The 22,168-nt window shown below is 47.6% G+C and overlaps 1 protein-coding gene across 2 annotated transcripts in view; it reads left to right on the top strand.

Annotated features, from left to right (window-relative positions):
* The window catches only part of LOC119176906 (uncharacterized), a 566,139-nt gene that overhangs the window by 114,496 nt on the left and 429,475 nt on the right, over nucleotides 1-22,168 (top strand). The gene's annotated exons all lie outside the window — the stretch shown is intronic.

The raw sequence follows: 22,168 nt of genomic DNA, 5'->3' as shown, positions 1-22,168 counted from the left end.
CTATTCCTTAACAGTCACACCTGTGCATACGCATACATACACGTACACACACGCACCCACAAGAACACACTTGTAGGCAAGCATTATGCTCAAACGTACGCGCTCATGCCCACGATACATACGATACGTGTGTGTGCATGCACGCACACACACACACAAACACGCACGCGCACGCACACACATCAGCGTGCACATCAGCGCGCACCCGCGCCCACATGCATAGTCGATAAGTAACAAGGGAAGTGCCGCGCAGCCGGTGAGCTTTCTCATTCGCGACATACAAGCAGGCTGCAGTGCACCGGCGCGCTAATATGCCGCGCACGACGAGCAGGAACTTTCGGCGTGTCGTGGCACGCCTGCTGGCGAGTGCACATTTGCATGCTATACGGGGCACTGCCACGGGGAGTACCCGGCGCCATTCGATCGTTGACGCTTCATTACCGAGCCATTAAGCGGAAACCAAACTGCACGGTCAGACACTGATCGGCGACGCGACGTTGCTCCCTCTGAAGCACTTGGGCATCCAACTACCTGGTTCGGCAGCCGCTCGATCGGCTTCCCCACCTGGCACACACCAAGGTTAATCCCCTGGTGGAACGCTTCTTCCGGTCGAAGTGGCGCGCTCTGCACACCAGGTTGCGGCTCTTCTGTGCATGAGCTATAGATCTATAGTGGCACGCGTAGCCCAGGCTGCGCGCAAAACACAGCCAGGTGTGTTAATCGCCTACGAAGAAGTTTGGGCGGTTTCCACTCGCCCAGCCCGCTTTTCTCAACCGGTGCTCTCCTAACGCTCGTTCAGCGCCTCGCCGTCGCTCCAATACCTCTGGTGAATCTTTTTTAACGAGATAAGCTGTATGCGCGAGTAAATGATTCAATTCTCACCAAACTGTAGTGCGGGATACAAAATAAATGCAAGGAAGTAAGCGCTAAAATTAAGTTAAAACAAGTTATTACATAGTGAAGATTGAAGACAAAGTTGAGACACACTTTAGAAGGAATACGGTGTAAATACAGAGTTATGGCAGTCACGGCATAATTAAGCCATAATTAAGCTGTAGAAACTGACAGTTTTTTTTGTAAACATGAAATGAAATGTTCTAGCCTTTAACAAAATGTAAATAAAAAGCAAGTTAACCGTGCGGACTTTCCGTATTCACAAACGTAAATTAATTATTTAATAAATGTTTGTGCGACGGTGCAGTGAAACACTAACTTACAAACACAAATTATATACTGCTTCATAAAACCTGGTGGAAACATTCAATGAAACCAAAGTATTCCGCAAACTATCAACTGATTAATGCGCCAAATTAAAGTGCTCTTCAGAGAGGTATCCCACAGGTAACCGATATATAGTCAATTATATTCACTGCCAACCTTGTTTTCCGTTATCGCGTTTAATGCACCGATATCGCGAATGCCTTGAAAATATTGCACGTGCAGTGTTAGACGAATTATAAGCATACAGTAACTAATTATTACTAATGCACAATGATAATTAGGACTAACAGACAATTGATTGACTAATATGTAGGGTTTAACGTCTCAAAACTGTCATAAGATTATGAGAAACGCTGAACGGGAGAGCTCCAGAAATTTCGGCCACTTGGAGTTCTTTAACGTGCACCCAAATCGGAGCAAACGGGCCTACAGCATTTTCGCCTCCATCGGAAATGCAGCCGCCGAAGCCGGGATTCGATCCCGTGACCTGTGTGTCAGCAGCCAAGTACCTTATCCACTAGACCACTGCGGCGTGGAGAACTAACAGACAAGAAGAAGATGTTTAGCACTCTCGTGACAGCGAGACATTTGGCCGTACTTTGGTAGTCCAGAAAACCTAATCTTTTATGCACCCAGAGTTATTGATGTTAATGTTTATAGTGTCGACTTGTACAGCTGAGTTATCTTTCAAATACGAACAGTTAGAATTAAACCAAAAATTTATTAACAATAGTATGAAAAAAGTATCAAAACAAAAAAAAAAGCATTCTAAGCAAGAACAGAGAAATTGCATAGAACCATCAACAATGCTCTGAACAGGCTAAGCATAAAAAGAAATGGAAATATACATTTTAAGCGCAAGGAGAACACGCAATTATCCTGCAAATATAAGCGCTGTCAATAATAAAGTTTTGTGTACATAAAAATAACAGTACATGTAGTGTCTTTCAGGCCGCCGTGCGAAGCAGTTTCGCGATGCGGTAAAACACAGGTTCACTGCGCATGTTTCACGGAAAACACTTGCTTTCTGTTCAACTTTTTTTTGTTCAAAGCATAATTTACAGCTCCCGATATATATATATATATATATATATATATATATATATATATATATATATATATATATATATATATATATATATATATATATATATATATATATATATATATATATATATTGTAATGAATTAATCAATCTGAATAACGGACGCTCTGCTGGCAATGAAGAAGACGACGATGATCGGTGACTGCAGTAGTAGCTCGCGCACGCCGCTCGCCATTAGCCAGACCTGCCTGATAAAGCATATTTTGCCAAGCTGCGTCTGAAGCTTTTTCCGACGTACAACACCTCTATTTGAAGTGGTGGAGGAGCCGGGGTTCCCATCAACCTGGAACTTCGCAATCGGACGCTACCCTCACCGTTCACCATGACTGCTCCTGGCCCTTCTCAAGCTGCCTTACCAACGACAGTCTACTGTACTGGCGTACCTCGGCAACGCGACCCACCAATTTTTCGCGGCAACGACGAACAAGACGTCGAGGACTGGCTCGTCGAGTACGAAATCGTAAGTGCTTCCAACAAGTGGAACGCCTGCGACCAGCTCACAAACGTGCGCTTTTACCTCGCTGATGTGGCCAGCCTCTGGTTCAAGAACCACGACGGCGAAATCACTAACTGGTCCGCCTTCAAGACCACCATCGCCGCGGTCTTCGGTCGTCCCGCCGTGCGCCGGCTTCGCGCGGAACAGCGTCTCCGTAGTCGAGTCCAGCGCAGAGATGAGACCTTTACGAGTTACATTGAAGATGTCTTGTCTCTTTGCAAGCGCGTCGATGAATCTCTAACCGAACGCGACAAAATCAAGCACATCATCAAAGGAGTTGACGACGACACCTTCCAGATGCTCGTCGCTAGGAACCCACAGACCGTCACCGATGTTGTCCAGCTCTGTCAGGAGTACGACGAGTTGCGTAAGCAGCGTGTCTCGACGCGCAGGGCCGCTGAAGATACGGCTGAAGTTTCCGCCCTCGTGCACGACGTCGCTGCTGATCACACCGTCTTATTGCCCCACATAAAACAATTCATTCGTGAAGAAGTTGCGCGTCAGCTTTCTCTTGTGGCCGAAGCATCCGCGCCAGTGACCTCGTTAGACCCACGTTTACGCCAGGTCATTGAGACACAGGTCACGCAGGCACTGCCTCCATCGCCACCCGTCCCTACGCCGTTGACCTACGCTGCCGTCGCTGCTAGACCCCCAGCCCCACCTGTCTCTGGCGCATACCGGGGTACCGGGTCCTCCTACCCTACGACGCTGCCTACATACACGGCACCCCATCCCGTTTCGCCACCTGCACCTTCTGTCGTTAACCCATGGCGCACCTTGGATAATCGACCCATCTGTTTCGCATGCGGTTTCGTGGGACATATAGCACGCTACTGTCGCCGTCGCAACTTCCAGCCTCCAGATCATGGGAATTCTGCAAATTACCAAGCTGCCCAGAATCCCCAGCGACCATCTTCTCATATCACCGACTCATTGTCCCCACGACGCCCTGTCGATTCTCGCCGGTCATTACCACCCCGTCGCCGATCTGTCTCGCCGATGCTTCGGCGCACGAGCCCCGCTCGAGAGGAAAACTGACCGCCGCAGTTCCGGAGGCAAGAACTGCGTCGTCGTCGAACTTTCCAAGACCTCCTCTTTGTCCGCCCAACGAAATTGATGTGCTAGTAGAAGGTGTTGCTGTACGTGCACTTGTCGACACAGGCGCCGTCGTTTCTGTAATTAGTGAAAAACTGTGTCGCGATTTGAGAAAAGTTACAACGCCGCTTACGAATCTTGCTCTGCGTACAGCAGCCTCCCATTTCATCGCGCCGACAGCTCAGTGCACAGCACGCGTTCCTATTCAAGATGTTTGGTACGCTGTCAACTTTGTTGTTCTCCCACGTTCATCTTACGACGTCATACTAGGATGGGATTTCCTTTCTACCCATCAGGCCCTCGTCGACTGCGCTCGTGCTGAACTCACGTTGACGAATCCGTACCTTGATATCGACCACCACAGTCCCTCAAAAGTGTTTGCCGCAGCTGACGTCCACATCGCGCCGTTGTCCGCCGTCCTAGTGCCTGTGTTTTCCCCTGCTGCCACTAACTCGACGCTCCTGTTCCAACCAACTATAGCTAGCGTGCAACACCGAACCATCGTCCTCCCGTTTGCCGTCATCAACTTTTTCAATGGTTCGGCGGTACTTTATGCGTGCAACGTTTCTGCTTGCCCATACATCCTGCTACGCGGCGAGTGTCTGGGGAGCCTTGAGACCTTAAATTGTATTTTCGAAGACCCGATCTATCCAGACAAGCCATTCTTACCGACTTGTGCCATTACACCAGCAGCTGACGCTAATGAACCTATGGATGTATTCCGCAAGTCCATTGATTGCAACCTCACGCCTGGGCAGCAGGAACAGCTGATCAAGCTCCTACAGCGTTTTCGGGCCTCGTTTGACCACAATCAGCCTTCCTTAGGTCGAGCGTCATCTGTTGTTCATCGTATAGATACCGGTCAAGAGACGCCATTACGGCAGCGTCCATATCGTGTGTCAACTACCGAACGCTGTGCCATTAATGAACAGGTTGACGACATGCTGACACGTGGCATAATCGAACCGTCAAGCAGTCCCTGGGCCTCTCCAGTTGTGTTGGTGAAGAAGAAGGACGGATCCATCAGGTTTTGCGTGGACTACCGACGTCTCAACCGAATCACGCGCAAAGATGTCTATCCGCTGCCACGCATTGACGATGCCTTGGACTGCCTACAGGGAGCCGAATTTTTCTCTTCTTTAGATCTGCGCTCTGGATACTGGCAGGTACCCATGGCAGAGGCCGATCGCGAGAAAACAGCTTTCGTCACGCCCGACGGGCTTTACGAATTCACAGTCATGCCCTTCGGCCTCTGCAACGCGCCGGCTACTTTCGAGCGAATGATGGACTCTATCCTTCGAGGCCTCAAATGGAACGTTTGCCTGTGTTATTTAGATGACATTGTCGTCTTTTCAACTGACTTCGCAACCCATTTAACCCGCCTCGAGAAAGTACTCGCGTGTATTTCTGCCGCGGGGCTGCAACTGAATCTGAAGAAGTGCCATTTCGCCGCTCGAAAGCTTACGATCCTTGGCCACGTGGTTTCAAAAGACGGCATTCATCCTGACCCTGCCAAACTTAAAGCCGTTTCAGCGTTTCCCAAACCGACCACCATGAAAGAGCTCCGAAGCTTCATAGGCTTGTGCTCTTACTTCCGGCGCTTCGTTCGCAATTTCGCGACGATCATCGCTCCTTTGACCAAGCTCCTCGCCGGCTCCAGAGACCTTTCAGCCTGGTCTGCCAGCTGTGACGATTCTTTCAATGAACTGCACCGCCTCCTCACGTCGCCGCCTATTCTGCGACACTACGACCCATCGGCACCCACAGAGATCCACACCGACGCTAGTGGTGTCGGGCTAGGCGCTATTCTTGCACAGAAGAAAGACGGCTTCCAAGAGTACGTCGTTGCCTACGCAAGCCGAACTCTTAGCAAAGCCGAAATCAACTCTTCCGTCACTGAAAAAGAATGTCTGGCCATTATTTGGGCGATAGAGAAATTTCGACCTTACTTGTACGGACGCCCTTTTGACGTCGTGACTGACCACCACGCCCTCTGCTGGTTGTCGTCACTGAAGGATCCAAGCGGTCGCCTCGCCCGATGGGCATTACGCCTCCAAGAATATAATATTCGCGTGGTCTATCGCTCCGGCCGGAAACATTCGGACGCAGACGCCCTATCCCGTTCGCCCCTACCCCCTGACCCGGACTGCTGCGAAAGGCTAACCTGTGATGCCACTGCCTTCACCATCGCCGACATGCCATCAGAGCAACGCAAGGACCCGTGGATTGCTTCGATTCTAGACATCCTGGCTGGGCGGACGGCTTCCCCCCCTTCTCGCTCGTTGCGTCGGCAAGTCGAGCACTTCGCCACTCGCGACGACGTGCTGTACCGACGCAACTACGCACCCGGTGGACGTCAGTGGCTACTCGTGATTCCCCGTCATCTGCGATCCGAAATTTGTTCCACGTTTCATGACGACCCCCAATGTGGACACGCAGGTTTCCTGAAGACTTATTCTCGCATACGTCTCCGATATTACTGGCGTGGCATGTACCGATTTATACGACAATACGTTCGGGCCTGCTCGACATGCCAGAGACGAAAAACTCCCCCTTATCACGCCAGCGGTACCTTGTTACCCTTACCATGCCCATCCCGACCATTCGACCGCGTCGGCATCGATATCTATGGTCCCCTTCCCAACACTGCTGACGGTAACCGCTGGATCATAGTTGCCGTCGACCATCTCACGCGGTATGCCGAAACTTCATCCCTTCCCTCGTCTACAGCAAAAGACGTTGCGATTTTCGTACTTCACAACATCGTATTACGTCATGGAGCACCTCGGGAGTTACTGAGCGATCGTGGTCGCGTATTCTTGTCAGACGTCATCACAGCATTGCTGCGTGAGTGCCACGTCGTTCACCGCACTACAAGCGCCTATCATCCCCAGACCAATGGAATGACAGAGCGCTTCAACCGCACCCTTGGTGACATGCTGTCTATGTATATCTCGTCAGACCACTCCAATTGGGAGCGAGTGCTCCCGTTTATCACGTTCGCCTATAATACCGCCATTCAAAGCACTACTGGGTTCTCTCCTTTTTTCCTCCTTTACGGACGCGAACCTTCTTGCACTATGGACACCATTATTTCGTACAAACCTGACTCCTCAGAGTCCACGACTTTGTCTCAAGCCGCTACATACGCTGAAGAATGCCGCCAACTGGCCAGATCATTCACAACCCAAGACCAAGGACGCCAAAAGCACCACCATGACGCATCAAGTAACACTACTTCCTACGATCCAGGTTCACTCGTCTGGCTGCATGTCCCTTCTGCTACACCTGGCCTTTCTACCAAGTTGGTCCCCAAGTATCACGGCCCATATCGTGTGCTACAAAAAACGTCACCAGTGAATTACCTCATTGAGCCACTGGAACCATCTTCTGACCAACGTCGTCGTGGCCAGGAAATTGTCCACGTCTCGAGACTTAAGCCCTGCTACGACCCTCCCGTGTTTACTTGTCCATAGGTCGCCAGGATGGCTCCTTATTTCGCGGGGAGTAATTGTAATGAATTAATCAATCTGAATAACGGACGCTCTGCTGGCAATGAAGAAGACGACGATGATCGGTGACTGCAGTAGTAGCTCGCGCACGCCGCTCGCCATTAGCCAGACCTGCCTGATAAAGCATATTTTGCCAAGCTGCGTCTGAAGCTTTTTCCGACGTACAACACCTCTATTTGAATATATATATATATATATATATATATATATATATATATATATATATATATATATATATATATATATATATATATATATATATATATATATATATATATATATATATATATATTCAAATAGAGGTGTTGTACGTCGAGAAAGGTTAAGACGCAGCTTGGCAAAATGAGCTTTAACAGGCAGGTCTGGCTAATGGCGAACGGCGTGCGCGAGCTACCACTGCAGCCACCGATCATCGTCGTCTTCTTCATTGCCAGCAGAGCGTCCGTTATTTAGATTCATTAATTCGTTACGATTACTCCCCGCGAAGTAAGGAGCCATCCTGGCGACCTATGGACAAGTAAACACGGGAGGGTCGTAGCAGGGCTTAAGTCTCGAGACGTGGACAATTTCCTGGCCACGACGACGTTGGTCAGAAGATGGTTCCAGTGGCTCGATGAGGTAATTCACCGGTGACGTTTTTTGTAGCACACGATATGGGCCGTGATACTTGGGGACCAACTTGGTAGAAAGGCCAGGTGTAGCCGAAGGGACATGCAGCCAGACGAGTGAACCTGGATCGTAGGAAGTAGTGTTATTTGATGCGTCATGGTGGTGTTTTTGGCGTCCTTGGTCTTGAGTTGTGAATGATCTTGCCAGTTGGCGGCATTCTTCAGCGTATGTAGCGGCTTGAGACAAAGTCGTGGACTCTGAGGAGTCAGGTTTGTACGAAAGGATGGTGTCCATAGTGCAAGAAGGTTCGTGTCCGTAAAGGAGGAAAAAAGGAGAGAACCCAGTAGTACTTTGAATGGCGGTATTATAAGCGAACGTGATAAACGGGAGCACTCGGTCCCAATTGGAGTGGTCTGACGAGATATACATAGACAGCATGTCACCAAGGGTGCGGTTGAAGCGCTCTGTCATGCCATTGGTCTGGGGATGATAGGCGCTTGTAGTGCGGTGAACGACGTGGCACTCACGCAGCAATGCTGTGATGACGTCTGACAAGAATACGCGACCACGATCACTCAGTAACTCCCGAGGTGCTCCATGCTGTAATACGATGTTGTGAAGAACGAAAGTCGCAACGTCCTTTGCTGTAGACGAGGGAAGGGATGAAGTTTCGGCATACCGCGTGAGATGGTCGACGGCAACTATGATCCAGCGGTTACCGTCAGTGGTGTTGGGAAGGGGACCGTAGATATCGATGCCGACGCGGTCGAATGGTCGGGACGGGCATGGTAAGGGTAGCAAGATACCGCTGGCGTGACAAGGGGGAGTTTTTCGTCGCTGGCACGTCGAGCAGGCCCGAACGTATTGTCGTATAAAACGGTACATGCCACGCCAGTAATATCGGAGACGTATGCGAGAATAAGTCTTCAAGAAACCTGCGTGGCCACATTGGGGGTCGTCATGAAACGTGGAACAAATTTCGGATCGCAGATGACGTGAAATCACGAGTAGCCACTGACATCCACCGGGTGCGTAGTTGCGTCGGTACAGCACGTCGTCGCGAGTGGCCAAGTGCTCTACTTGCCGACGCAATGTGCGAGAAGGGGGGGAAGCCGTGTGCCCAGCCAGGATGTCTAGAATCGAAGCAACCCAAGGGTCCTTGCGTTGCTCAGATGGCATCTCGGCGATGGTTACGGCAGTGGCATCACAGGTTAGACTTTCGCAGATGTCCGGGTCAGGGGGTAGCGGCGAACGGGATAGGGCGTCTGCGTCCGAATGTTTCCGGCCGGAGCGATAGACCACGCGAATATTATATTCTTGGAGGCGTAATGCCCATCGGGCGAGGCGACCGCTTGGATCCTTCAGTGACGACAACCAGCAGAGGGCGTGGTGGTCAGTCACGACGTCAAAAGGGCGCCCGTACACGTAAGGTCGAAATTTCTCTATCGCCCAAATAATGGCGAGACATTCCTTTTCAGTGACTGAATAGTTGGTTTCGGCTTTGCTAAGAGTTCGGCTTGCGTAGGCAACCACGTACTCTTGGAAGCCGTCTTTCTTCTGTGCAAGAATAGCGCCTAGACCGACACCACTAGCGTCGGTGTGGATCTCTGTGGGTGCCGATGGGTCGTAGTGTCGCAGAATAGGCGGCGACGTGAGGAGGCGGCGCAGTTCATTGAAAGAATCGTCACAGGTGGCAGACCAGGCGGAAAGGTCTCTAGAGCCGGCGAGGAGCTTGGTCAAAGGAGCGATGATCGTCGCGAAATTGCGGACGAAGCGCCGGAAGTAAGAGCAAAGGCCTATGAAGCTTCGGAGCTCTTTCATGGTGGTTGGTTTGGGAAACGCTGAAACGGCTGTAAGTTTGGCAGGGTCAGGAAAAATGCCCTCTTTTGAAACCACGTGGCCAAGGATCGTAAGCTTTCGAGCAGCGAAATGGCACTTCTTCAGATTCAGTTGCAGCCCCGCGGCAGAAATACACGCGAGGACTTTCTCGAGGCGGGTTAAATGGGTTGCGAAATCGGTTGAAAAGACGACAATGTCATCTAAATAACAAAGGCAAACGTTCCATTTGAGGCCTCGAAGGATAGAGTCCATCATCCGCTCGAAAGTAGCTGGTGCGTTGCAGAGGCCGAAGGGCATAACTGTAAATTCGTAAAGCCCGTCGGGCGTGGTGAAAGCAGTTTTTTCACGATCGGCCTCTGCCATGGGTACCTGCCAGTATCCAGAGCGCAGATCTAAAGAAGAGAAAAATTCGGCTCCCTGTTGGCAGTCCAAGGCATCGTCAATGCGTGGCAGCGGATAGACATCCTTGCGCGTGATTCGGTTGAGACGCCGGTAGTCTACGCAGAACCTGTGGATCTGTCCTCTTTTTTCACCAGTACAACTGTAGATAACCAGGGACTGCTTGACGGTTCGATTTTGCCACGTGTCAGCATGTCGTCAACCTGTTAATTGATGGCACGGCGTTCGGTAGTCGACACACGATATGGACGCTGCCGTATTGGCGTCTCTTGACCGGTATCTATACGGTGAAGAACAGATGACGCTCGACCTAAGGATGGCTGATTGTCGTCAAACGAGTCTCGAAAACGCTGTAGGAGCTTGATCAGCTGTTCCTGCTGCCCAGGGGTGAGGTTACAATCAATGGACTTGCGGAATACATCTATAGGTTCATTAGCGTCCGTTGCGGGTGTAATGGCACAAGTCGGTAAGAATGGCTTGTCTGGATAGATCGGGTCTTCGAAAATACAATTTAAGGTCTCAAGGCTCCCCAGACACTCGCCGCGTAGCAGGATGTATGGGCAAGCAGAAACGTTGCACGCATAAATTACCGCCGAACCATTGGAAAAGGTGATGACGGCAAACGGGAGGACGATGGTTCGGTGTTGCACACTAGCTATAGTTGGCTGGAACAGGAGCGTCGAGTTAGTGGCAGCAGGGGAAAACACAGGCACTAGGACGGCGGACAACGGCGCGATGCGGACGTCAGCTGCGGCAAACACTTTGGAGGGACTGTGGTGGTCGATATCAAGGCAAGGATTCGTCAACGTGAGTTCAGCACGAGCGCAGTTGACGAGGGCCTGATGGGTAGAAAGGAAATCCCATCCTAGTATGATGTCGTAAGATGAACGTGGGAGAACAACAAAGTTGACGGCGTACCAAACATCTTGAATAAAAACGCATGCTGTGCACTGAGCTGTCGGCGCGATGAAATGGGAGGTGGCTGTACGCAGAGCAAGATTCGTAAGCGGCGTTGTAACTTTTCTCAAATCGCGACAAAGTTTTTCACTAATTACAGAAACGACGGCGCCTGTGTCGACAAGTGCACGTACAGCAACACCTTCTACTAGCACATCAATTTCGTTGGTCGGACAAAGAGGAGGTCTTAGAAAGTTCGACGACGACGCAGTTCTTGCCTCCGGAACTGCGGCTGTCAGTTTTCCTCTCGAGCGGGGCTCGTGCGCTGAAGCATCGGGGAGACAGATCGGCGACGGGGCGGTAATGACCGGCGAGAATCGAAAGGGCGTCGTGGGGACAATGAGTCGGTGATAGGAGAAGATGGTCGCCGGGGATTCTGGGCAGCCTGGTTATTTGCAGAATTCCCGTGGTCTGGAGGCTGGAAGTTACGACGGCGACAGTAGCGTGCTATATGTCCCACGAAACCGCATGCGAAACATATGGGCCGATTATCCAAGGTGCGCCATGGGTTAACGACAGAAGGTGCAGGGGGCGAAACGGGATGGGGTGCCGTGTATGTAGGCAGCGTCGTAGGGTAGGAGGACCCGGTGCCCCTGTATGCGCCAGAGACAGGTGGGGCTGGGGGTCTAGCAACGACGGCAGCGTAGGTCAGCGGCGTAGGGACAGATGGCGATAGAGGCAGTGCCTGCGTGACCTGTGTCTCAATGACCTGGCGTAGACGTGGGTCTAACGATGTCACTGGCGCGGATGCTTCGGCCACAAGAGAAAGCTGACGCGCAACTTCTTCACGAATGAACTGTTTGATGTGGGGCAGTAAGGCGGTGTGATCAGCAGCGACATCGTGCACGAGGGCGGAAACTTCAGCCGTATCTTCAGCGGCCCTGCGCGTCGAGACACGCTGCTTACGCAACTCGTCGTACTCCTGACAGAGCTGGACAACATCAGTGATGGTCTGTGGATTCCTAGCGACGAGCATCTGGAAGGTATCGTCGTTAACTCCTTTGATGATGTGCTTGATTTTGTCGCGTTCGGTTAGAGATTCATCGACGCGCTTGCAAAGAGACAAGACATCTTCAATGTAACTTGTAAGGGGCTCGTCCCTGCGCTGGTTTCGACTACGGAGACGCTGTTCCGCGCGAAGCCGGCGTACGGCGGGACGACCGAAGACCGCGGCGATGGTGGTCTTGAAGGCGGACCAGTTGGTGATTTCGCCTTCGTGGTTCTTTAACCAGAGGTTGGCCACATCATCGAGGTAAAAGCGCACGTTTGTGAGCTGGTCGCAGGCGTTCCACTTGCTGGAAGCGCTTACGATTTCGTACTCGACGAGCCAGTCCTCGACGTCTTGTTCGTCGTTGCCGCGAAAAATTGGTGGGTCGCGTTGCCGAGGCACGCCAGTACAGTAGACTGTCGTTGGTAAGGCAGCTTGAAAAGAGCCAGGAGCAGTCATGGTGAACGGTGAGGGTAGCGTCCGATTGCGAAGTTCCAGGTTGATGGGAACCCCGGCTCCTTCACCACTTAAAATAGAGGTGTTGTACGTCGAGAAAGGTTAAGACGCAGCTTGGCAAAATGAGCTTTAACAGGCAGGTCTGGATAATGGCGAACGGCGTGCGCGAGCTACCACTGCAGCCACCGATCATCGTCGTCTTCTTCATTGCCAGCAGAGCGTCCGTTATTCAGATTCATTAATTCGTTACAATATATATATATATATATATATATAAATATAAATAAATAAATAAATATATATATATATATATATATATATATATATATATATATATATATATATATATATATATATATATATATATATATATATATATATATATATATATATATATATATATATATATATATATACATTTTGGCTGGTGCCATTGGCCCTGAGAAGCGTTTCGTGTAGGAGCATCAAGATGGACTGTGGGACGTCCAAAAACCATCGCTCTCGCTGTCCGTTGGCTTCTGAAAAATATGTGTCCAAGCATGTTTATTATTGCTTTTGCATAGCTCTCCAATAAAAAAACTTCAGCAGTAAAGAATTGGCTTCGTGTCCGCATGTTACACTGCGAATGTCGACGAAAGACGATAGACTTACGTCTAGAGAGATGGAGCAAAACATATATTTGATTTTCTGCGCAAGGAAATTGGTGAATGGTATTCTGCAGGCACTGCCTTAGAGTGCCTCGATCATGCAGCGGAGGCGGATGAGCGCATCAAGTCACGTCACACGTGAGACATTCATGCTATTTGGCAGTTGACTTGGAAAACGAAGCGCGTGGCGTGCGCGCCCGTCTCGGAGGTGATAAGGTGTAGAACGTAAGGTGACAGGTAGGTGGCACCACCGTGCCATCTTAGCGAAGCGTTGGAAACACCGGCCTTTTCGTGCAAGCGTTGCATTTTCAGCGCAACGTGGTGAACGCTATGGTCCTTATAGTTACTTATGTATGCCTTTTCTAGTAATAAGACACATATACAGAATATTGACGTGTTGTTATGTTGCCTCGGATATGCTCAATAATAGCTTTTTGATTGACAATCACACAAGTATGAACGCTGAACCATGAGCAATATTGGTGGGCACTGCTGAAGGGGTCGGCAATTTGTAGTATCGTTTGGTGCCGTTTGCGGTATCGTTAAGGGCAGAAAAACAGACAAATGTTCAGACAGACCGAAATTGCTGAGTCGAAGGTCCTCAAAAAAGACTATCGTCTTTAAAAACAAAAGTTGGCCCCGTATCTGCATGTTACACTGCAAATGTCGTCGAAAGACCATAGTCTTGCGCCTGGAGAGAGCGAACAAAACGTTTATTTAAAGTTCTGTGCTAGAAAATTGGTGAATGGTATTCTGGAGGCGCTGCGTCAGAGTGCCTCGAGCGTGCAGCGGAGGCGAATGAGCACATCAAGTCACGTCACACGTGAGACATGAGCGCTATCTGGCAGTTATCATGGAAAACTAAGCGCGCGCGCCCTGCGCGCCTGTCTCGGAGGTGACAAGGTGTAAAACGCGTAAACGAGTAGGTGCCACCACAGTGTCGTCTTAGCAAAATGTTGGAAACATTTGCGCGTTCGTGCAAGCGTTGCCTGCTCAGCGCAACGTGATAAACGCCACGATCCTTAAAATTACTTATAGATGCTTTTTCGACTAAGAGACACAAACTCAGAATATTGACGCGTTAATTTGGTGCCTCAGATATTGACAATCACAGAAGTATGAACGCTGAATCTTGAGCCGTATTGGGGGGCGCTGCGGATGTGGTCGGCCGTTTGGAGTATCGTTTGGTTACTTTGATGGAGTTTAGGGTACCGTTAAGGGTAGACAAACAGACAAATGTACAAACAGACAGACAGACAGACCAAAATTTTCGCGTTGAAGGTTCCCAAGAAAGAATATCGTCTTTAAAAGCCGACAGCACTCATGAAGCGCCGCGTGGCACTACGTAACGCAGCTCCAAGGTTTTAGTTTCAGTTTCAGTGTTAATGAGTACTTTCTTCACAGAGTTGGGAAAAAGAAAACGCAAGGATAAGAGCAAGAAGCTGCTATGTTAGCAGCTTGACGAGGCTCCTACCCTTTTTCACTTGGCATTACAAGAATCCGCGGAGCACAAAACATGAAAAAACAATTTGACATCGATTTTCAAAACTTCAAGAAATTAGTAAATAAAAAGAAAATGCATCAAAGTTACATCAGTTTCAGGTTTACATAGAATAAGCAAACCACAAAGAGAGAAAAACAACAAAAAACAAATGAACACAACGTGCGGTCAATCATAAAAAAAAACCAATGCACACGTTGCTAAGCGGCTACCAAAGTATTACAAAATAATTATACAACGTTTACAACACTGGGTATGTGCAAAGCACAAGTTTTAATGCACAAGGGAAACACTGACGAGTGAAATGTTGCATGTTTTACTCGTAAAAAAAGCAACGAAAAAAAAATGTCAAAGAAAGCAAACGTCATAGGATGCCATGTTGCTCACGAGCACTATTTTAGGGTGTTTCTTTTTCATATAGTACTGTAGCGGGACAACTAGAAGAAGCTAAACTACACGCCGCCATTTTGGATGACAAGGTTCTTAGGTTTTTAATGTATATTAAAGATGTCGATGTTTTCATTTTCAAACATGTTAAAACAAGCTGGAATACAGTGTTCAAGTCTTCTCAAACCGTGATTAGTTCGCGAATAAGGAACGAACCAGGAAGGCCTTTTTTGAATGTCATATTAGGATTGTGTATTTTTTCTGAGGTTACACAGTTTAAGAAAACAAGCGTTGTTTGATAGCAAGCTTTGTATTTCATAATAAGGTTGAAACTGTGTGTGATCGATCGGTAAAATCTTATATTCTCTGAATAAATGACTTGTATGTGCGTCGTAAAGTACGTTTGCAATATGACGAATCGCTTTTTTCTGCAGTAAAAATATTTTGTTCTGATTTGCTTTAGATGTATCTGCCCACACTAGACTACAATAGTTTATGTGAGATGAAAACAACGTATTATAGAGTAAAAGTTTAATGTTTACTGGAAGTATCTGTCGAAGTTTAGAGAGAGCACCACACGTCCTAGCTATATTTCTAGTTACTTTATTAACGTGTTCGTCCCAATTAAGATTTTCATTAAAAATTACTCCTAATGATGAAACATCTTTGACAACCTCAATTTTTTCGGGCCCGAGATATATATCCAAACCACGACAGACAGCCTTCTGAACCGGTGCGAATACGACAGCTTTGGATTTTTTTGTGTTGATCATTAAATAATTTGCAGTACTCCATACGAAGATGTCGCTAAGAATGTTGTTGGCTGAGTCTGCAAGCTTACCTAAATCATTACCATGAAAAAATATACTAGTGTCATCTGCATAAATTATAAAGTCCACATATTTGCTGACACTTATTATGTCGTTTATATAAATATTAAACAGTAGGGGCCCTAATATGCTGCCCTGAGGTACACCTGACGTTATGGTTAATAGGGAGAATTGGCTGTCATTTATAACTACAGATTGCTTTCTTTGTGATAAATAAGATTTCAGAAAGTCAAGTGGGGTTCCCCGAAAACCATAATGACGCAATTTTGCATAGAGTACTTCGTGGTTGATTCTATCGAACGCTTTGGAATAGTCAATAAAAACACCCAGTGTTAACAGTTTCTTTTCAAATGAGTTAAGTATGAGTTCTTTTTGTGTGAGGAGAGCCAGTTCTGTGGACATGCCCCGTCGTAAGCCAAACGGATGCGGTGATAATATAGAGTACTATGCACAAAAAGACATGACACGTTGATATATGATTTTCTCTAGCCCTTTAGATATAACAGGAAGTATCGAGATCGGACGATAATTAGAAAAGATATTTCGGTCACCAGATTTTATTAGACACCAGCTCTCGCATGCTTCATTTTTTCTGGGAAAACTCCCGTGGATAAGCAGATATTAAACAGATGGGTAAGAATAGGTAACAAAAGATCAAGTGCTGCTTTAATAGGTCTAATTTGTAGGTCATCTATGTCCCGAGCAGTAGTGTTCTTTAGTGACATAAATACAGACAATACTTCTTCAGGAGTTGTGTTTAAAAAATATGCAGTACTCATGTTTGGCACACCTAGAAAGTCCCTGTAATAACTATTACAGGCACGAGAAGGGTTTGATAAATCAGAGGACACCAGCGTTGTGAAGTACACGTTAAATTTATTAGCAAGTTCTTGACCCTTTACTATCTTGTTATCTATGTTTAACTCAAGCGCGTTGTCTCGAGAGCAACTTCCATTTAGGAGCTTATTCATTTCTCGCCAAAGCACGTCGCCACGAGTGCTAACCCTCTTGAAGAGAGCTTCATAGTACGCATCCTTAGTTTTTCTCAGTTGCTTCGTTACAAAATTTCTATACCGCTTGAATTCCGAAAGATCGTTATGGTGTCTTGTTTTCACGAATTTTGCGTACAGTAGATTTTTCTTCTTAATCATTTCCAGACATTCTCGCGTCATCCATTGTTTCCGACATTTCTTTGGGGTTTCGACAGTTTTATATTTAAAACACTTATGGTAAGTTTTTCTTAACAGGCAAATGAATATTTCATACGCCTCATTAGCGTTAACTGATTTATAGACAGGATCTCAACAAATCTGCGCAATTTCACGCCTAAAAGTGTCTAATGTTTTGTTACTAATTTCCTGTATTTTGTATGATTCTGGAGTTGATACTTTTGCACGATTAAGATACTCATTGCGATTTTGAAACATGTATATAGGATAGTGATCACTAATATCGGCAATAACAGTTCCAGATACGGTTGAATCACTTATGTCATTTGTAGTAAGTAAATCGATAAGGCTTTCAGTATCTGAAGTGACACGTGTAGGTTCAGTAATAATATTAGCACACGCAAAGGAATCAAGTAGTAGTTGGAAGTTACCAGAGGTTTCAGTTTGCTGTAAAAGGTTTATGTTGCAGTCACCCCCTATGATAATGTGCAACTTGTTAGTGCACGCATACGTAAGCAGATTTTCAAGAAATTGAAAAAAACGCTTCTGTTTTTCCGTCAGGTGGACGATAAACTACCACATATACAAACTTGTGACATGCTAGTGATAATGCCTCATAGTCTGGTGTAATCGCTGAAAAGTCTCAGAGAAGGCTGCAAACTAAATGGTCAGCAATCAGGTTCACTCCCGGCTGCCTCCGCGCAGGAAATTGCACTGTCTGCGCGGCCGCTGGCAAGTGTTCCCGCCTGAAGGAAGTGGACGCCTTGTAGATTAGAGGTCTAACCTTCAGAGCACATTGGCTAAACTTACACCGACGCGCGCCGGCAATAATGCGGCCCGAGCACATAGCTAAACTCACCGGTGGACTACCATGGATGTTCCGGGGCGGTTTCGTCGTCCGTGCAGAAATAAAAATGCTCACGTCGTCTTCCGAGCCTGTGCTGCTGTCTTCATTTGAAATGTTCCAGCCCAGATTCACGAAAATCCTCCGAAATGAGCCGTTTTCTTGAAGCGGTCGCACGCGACATCTACGCCATGATTGACACTATGCACGCTCACTCGGGCGCATGGAAAGGCTCTTTAAAATCACCACACGGTGCACAAGCTAGCGCGAGGGGTCCAAAAGCGCTCGAAAGACGGCAAATAGACAAGTTGTAAACACGGAAAACATACTATCGACGGGGATAGGCGCGGTCACGAAAGTGTTAATGAGAAGGATGAGAGGTCGGCCAGGAAAGCGGGTTTCCAGCCTGATGCTCCTCACGGGAGTAAGAGGAAAATGGAAAGAAAGAGAAAGAGGAGGGCGTGATGGGAGGTTATTGTGGTATAGCTCTATGAGTCACTGCACACACTGTCTCGTGCGGGGTAGGACACGCACGAAAGTCTCTATACATTATAGCCACATTGGCACATGCTCCAAAACCGAGCACCTAAACCTGTCTCACTGAGAAATCTGAATAAGCACCTGACGCTGCCTTGGGCGTGATGTAGACGTTCCCAAGTGCCCACAAGCTTCTACTTCAAGAAGGGTCGGCATTCTGGACGTGCTTTTTGTCTTCCGTGCCGACCAAAGGGAGAGCAGGACACGCTACTATATATCCAGATACCGCGGCTGGGTGTTGCATATCCACGACGATACCTTTGCAAGATTGGACAGGAGCAAAATCCTGTCACACGTCAGAGACTACTCGTCGCATCCTGTAAGTGTGCCCTTAATACGCAGTCGAAAGACAGTCGCTGACACACAGTGATGCCAAGGAAAGTACAGGGGACGTTATTTGAAGCATGTGTGAATCTGAAGAAAGGAAAGTAGTCGAAAAGATAACTTGCCACCGGCAGGATCCGAACCTGCAACCTTCGATCCTTGTTTCTGGAAGGTCGCAGGTTCGGTACCTGTCCACGGCAAGTTATCTTTTCATCCGCTTTTCTTTCTTCACATTTACAATAATTACAATGATTTGTAATAACATCCTTCACACTTTTCTTGACACTATTGTCTCTTAGTTCTCAATATTATTGTGTCTAACAAAGAAATTGAGCCCTCAAATTTACACTTTTCTTTAATATTACCAAGGCAGTGAACTTATCTTAAGTGCGGCGCTATTCTACTGAGCGTGAGTAGGCAGGATTGTGTATTGAATTTCCGATAGCATTCAGGTGGTGTCATAATGAAAAAAAAAACGTGTGGTTTGTGTGATTTGCGGGTATGTTTTATTAACTCAGCTGCTGAAAATAATACGCGAGTTCCTTTGGCGTTATAAATTATCAGATATCTCTATATCACGACCATTTTCCTCTTTTTTACTTTCAGAAATCAGGAGATTAAAAAAAATAAGTTAATTTCATATTGTCGCAGTAATTCGCATTAGTCAGGAACACTAAAAAAACTACCTATTTCTGGTCCCGGAAACATAGTTTTGAGTGTGATAAGCTGCCACTTTCAATTTCATCAGTGGGCTATTGAATTGGACTGATTGGTACATTCATGAACTTGAATTTAAGTGTTAAAAATGAAATGAGACTACAAAATAATCAGGCAAACATACGTCATATAACAGTTCATTTGCTCCCGTTCCTGTTGGATTTAGTTCACCGCTATAAATTTTAAATCTTCACATTTCGTATAGCGTTTTCGTCCCATTGGTAACTTTCATCAATACTTTATTTATTTTTACTTGGTGAGACGCAGCATCGTAGAAGCTTTGTTACAACGATGTGGGTCAACTTCGCGAGCGTATCATTCCGGCGTGCTTTGTTGCTATTATCTTTATTTCTTTCTGTCTTAGTGAGTGAGCAATCAGCCAATTGTCCATGGTCCCTTTCTGGCCGTTTCTCGAAAACTCGCTGACGCGGAGCGCAATCCTATTTACAGGCGGCCTCCGAGGCAAAGGCCAAGTCTGCGCAGCCGACCGAATTCGCGCAAGCTCAGTTTCCTTCTACAAAAGACCAAAATCAGGCTGTTGCTCCGTGGGCTGTAAAGAAGAGCCAGCGCGTTGTAAAAACACGCACGCACGCACGCGCGCTGATAAATTTTTGAGTGGGCCAAAACGAAAGAGCTGACCAGACGCTCGAGAGAAGACTCGCTTGTCCGCCGAGATGGCTGCTGCACCGACAAAGGCCCCACCGTATGGCTATTTATCGGAGCTATGTCCTTTCTTTGCAATCGGCCAAGCTGACGACGCATCAAACGATGGTACAGACACAAACAAAAAGTTAAAAAGAGGTTTAGGGGAGACCGGGCCGTATGTTCTCCGTTCACTGGCCGCTGGGAGATTACGCCTTGTTCAGGTCTCGTTCATTCTCTACCTCTCTCGCTCGCCAAAGCCGTCTGATAAACCGACGCTGGATGGGCGAGAGCGCCGCCCTGCACGAGGATCGTCCGCCGGCTAACAGCAGTGCGCGCACGTACCATCGTCGTCCTGCACGAACGGCAATACAATAAAGAAAGAAAGAAGGCGGATCGATTCCCTCTGTGCCCAGTGGTGGAAAGTGACACCAGAGAGTGTGTGTGGCATTCGTGCGAAGGTGTTGCATGCGCGCATAAATTGGCAGCCCACCGTGTGATGTCACTTCGAAGCACGCCGGACGGCACAGCGCTGTTGCTACACCACCGTACGTGCAGAAAATAATGCAATACCCCATTTCAACCTTTATGCGCACCGAAAGGCTTTGGCGCGTCGACACGAACAGCCTGCGTTGTAGCCTGACCTGTATTTCTTCACTCTACTCTCTTCGGATCGAATTTTTACATACATGACGAACATATATTATAGTTGTGAATCTTCTTGTTATTTCTGTGAAACTAATTTGGCGATGGGAATTTAATGACTGTTCATAATAACGTAGCAAAACTTCGGGGTTGTTTAAGCTAGACACACCTGATGACCATTCAGACGAAGAAGTTTGGGAGAAATTCCGCACAGGCAAGCGATGACAAGTCGACACGATGATTTCGGGTAGCACTCATTGGCGGTTTATTTATCTAATACAACTTAACTTTACACAATGCATTAGGTCACAAATACAAAACATAAAAAATGATGGCATACTCCTCGGCTTACATGACTGGTCTCCTGTGATGAGATGCGCTGTTTACCCCGAGTCCGCTTTCTTCAAAAAAAGGTCCGAGTCGCTGCTTAAATAGGCTTTTACAGCATCCACGGGTGCGCGGACCACGCGGAAGACCACCGTTGTGTACCGATTGGAAACCAGCTTATACGGACCAATCAGGCAAGCCGAGGATAACCAATCCAAACACGAGTTCTCATGGTCGCGTGAATCCTGCCTCGCAACAAAACTGTAGCAGCTTCTTTAAACGGGCACATTCTCTAAAAAAGCCTTGACTCACTAACAAGTGGTCAAATTTCGGTCCCCGATTGCCCCGGAAGACACAAGTGGCGGCTCGCTCCTTTGGGGTGGTGGGGCGCACAGTGACCGACCGGATGCGGCTTTTTCTCCTTAGAGTCTCATTCTTCCTCGAGGCTCCCTCCTCGAGAAAAGTCGTTAAATAGCGCCTCTAACAAGAGTATCTGGCAAAAAAGAACTCCAGCTTAAAAAAAATCTTTCCGCGAGACATTGCCTTCGCGACCATAAAATGCGGCATGCATCTTCTTTGTATAGTTGCGCTCTGGCAGACAACTTCATTGCCTCGATGAAGGAAGCCGAATAACAAAGGTGATGGTGGACACGGGAAAGGGGTAGCATTTGCGCTTTAAGATTTTCAGGACGACATTGTGGTGTTGTAGGGACGGTGAAGAATATTCTAGGAGCTTACAAAAATTCGACAATTTTAATGTACGACAGCAATCACGCCGCACGTGATATCTTGCTAAGCGAAAAAAAAGAACTACTGCACTACGAATTGCGCTATGATTTGTATGGTGAGATCAAGTAACGGAATCAATCGCAAAAGTTGTTGCGGCCCCGCAAGCACATCCCGAAAGAGCGGGACATGAAC

Source organism: Rhipicephalus microplus, chromosome X (genome assembly GCF_043290135.1).
Source record: "Rhipicephalus microplus isolate Deutch F79 chromosome X, USDA_Rmic, whole genome shotgun sequence".
In the NCBI taxonomy this organism is placed as follows: domain Eukaryota; kingdom Metazoa; phylum Arthropoda; class Arachnida; order Ixodida; family Ixodidae; genus Rhipicephalus; species Rhipicephalus microplus.
Note: the sequence above shows the minus strand (reverse complement) of the source record. Positions and strands in the feature narration are given on the sequence as shown.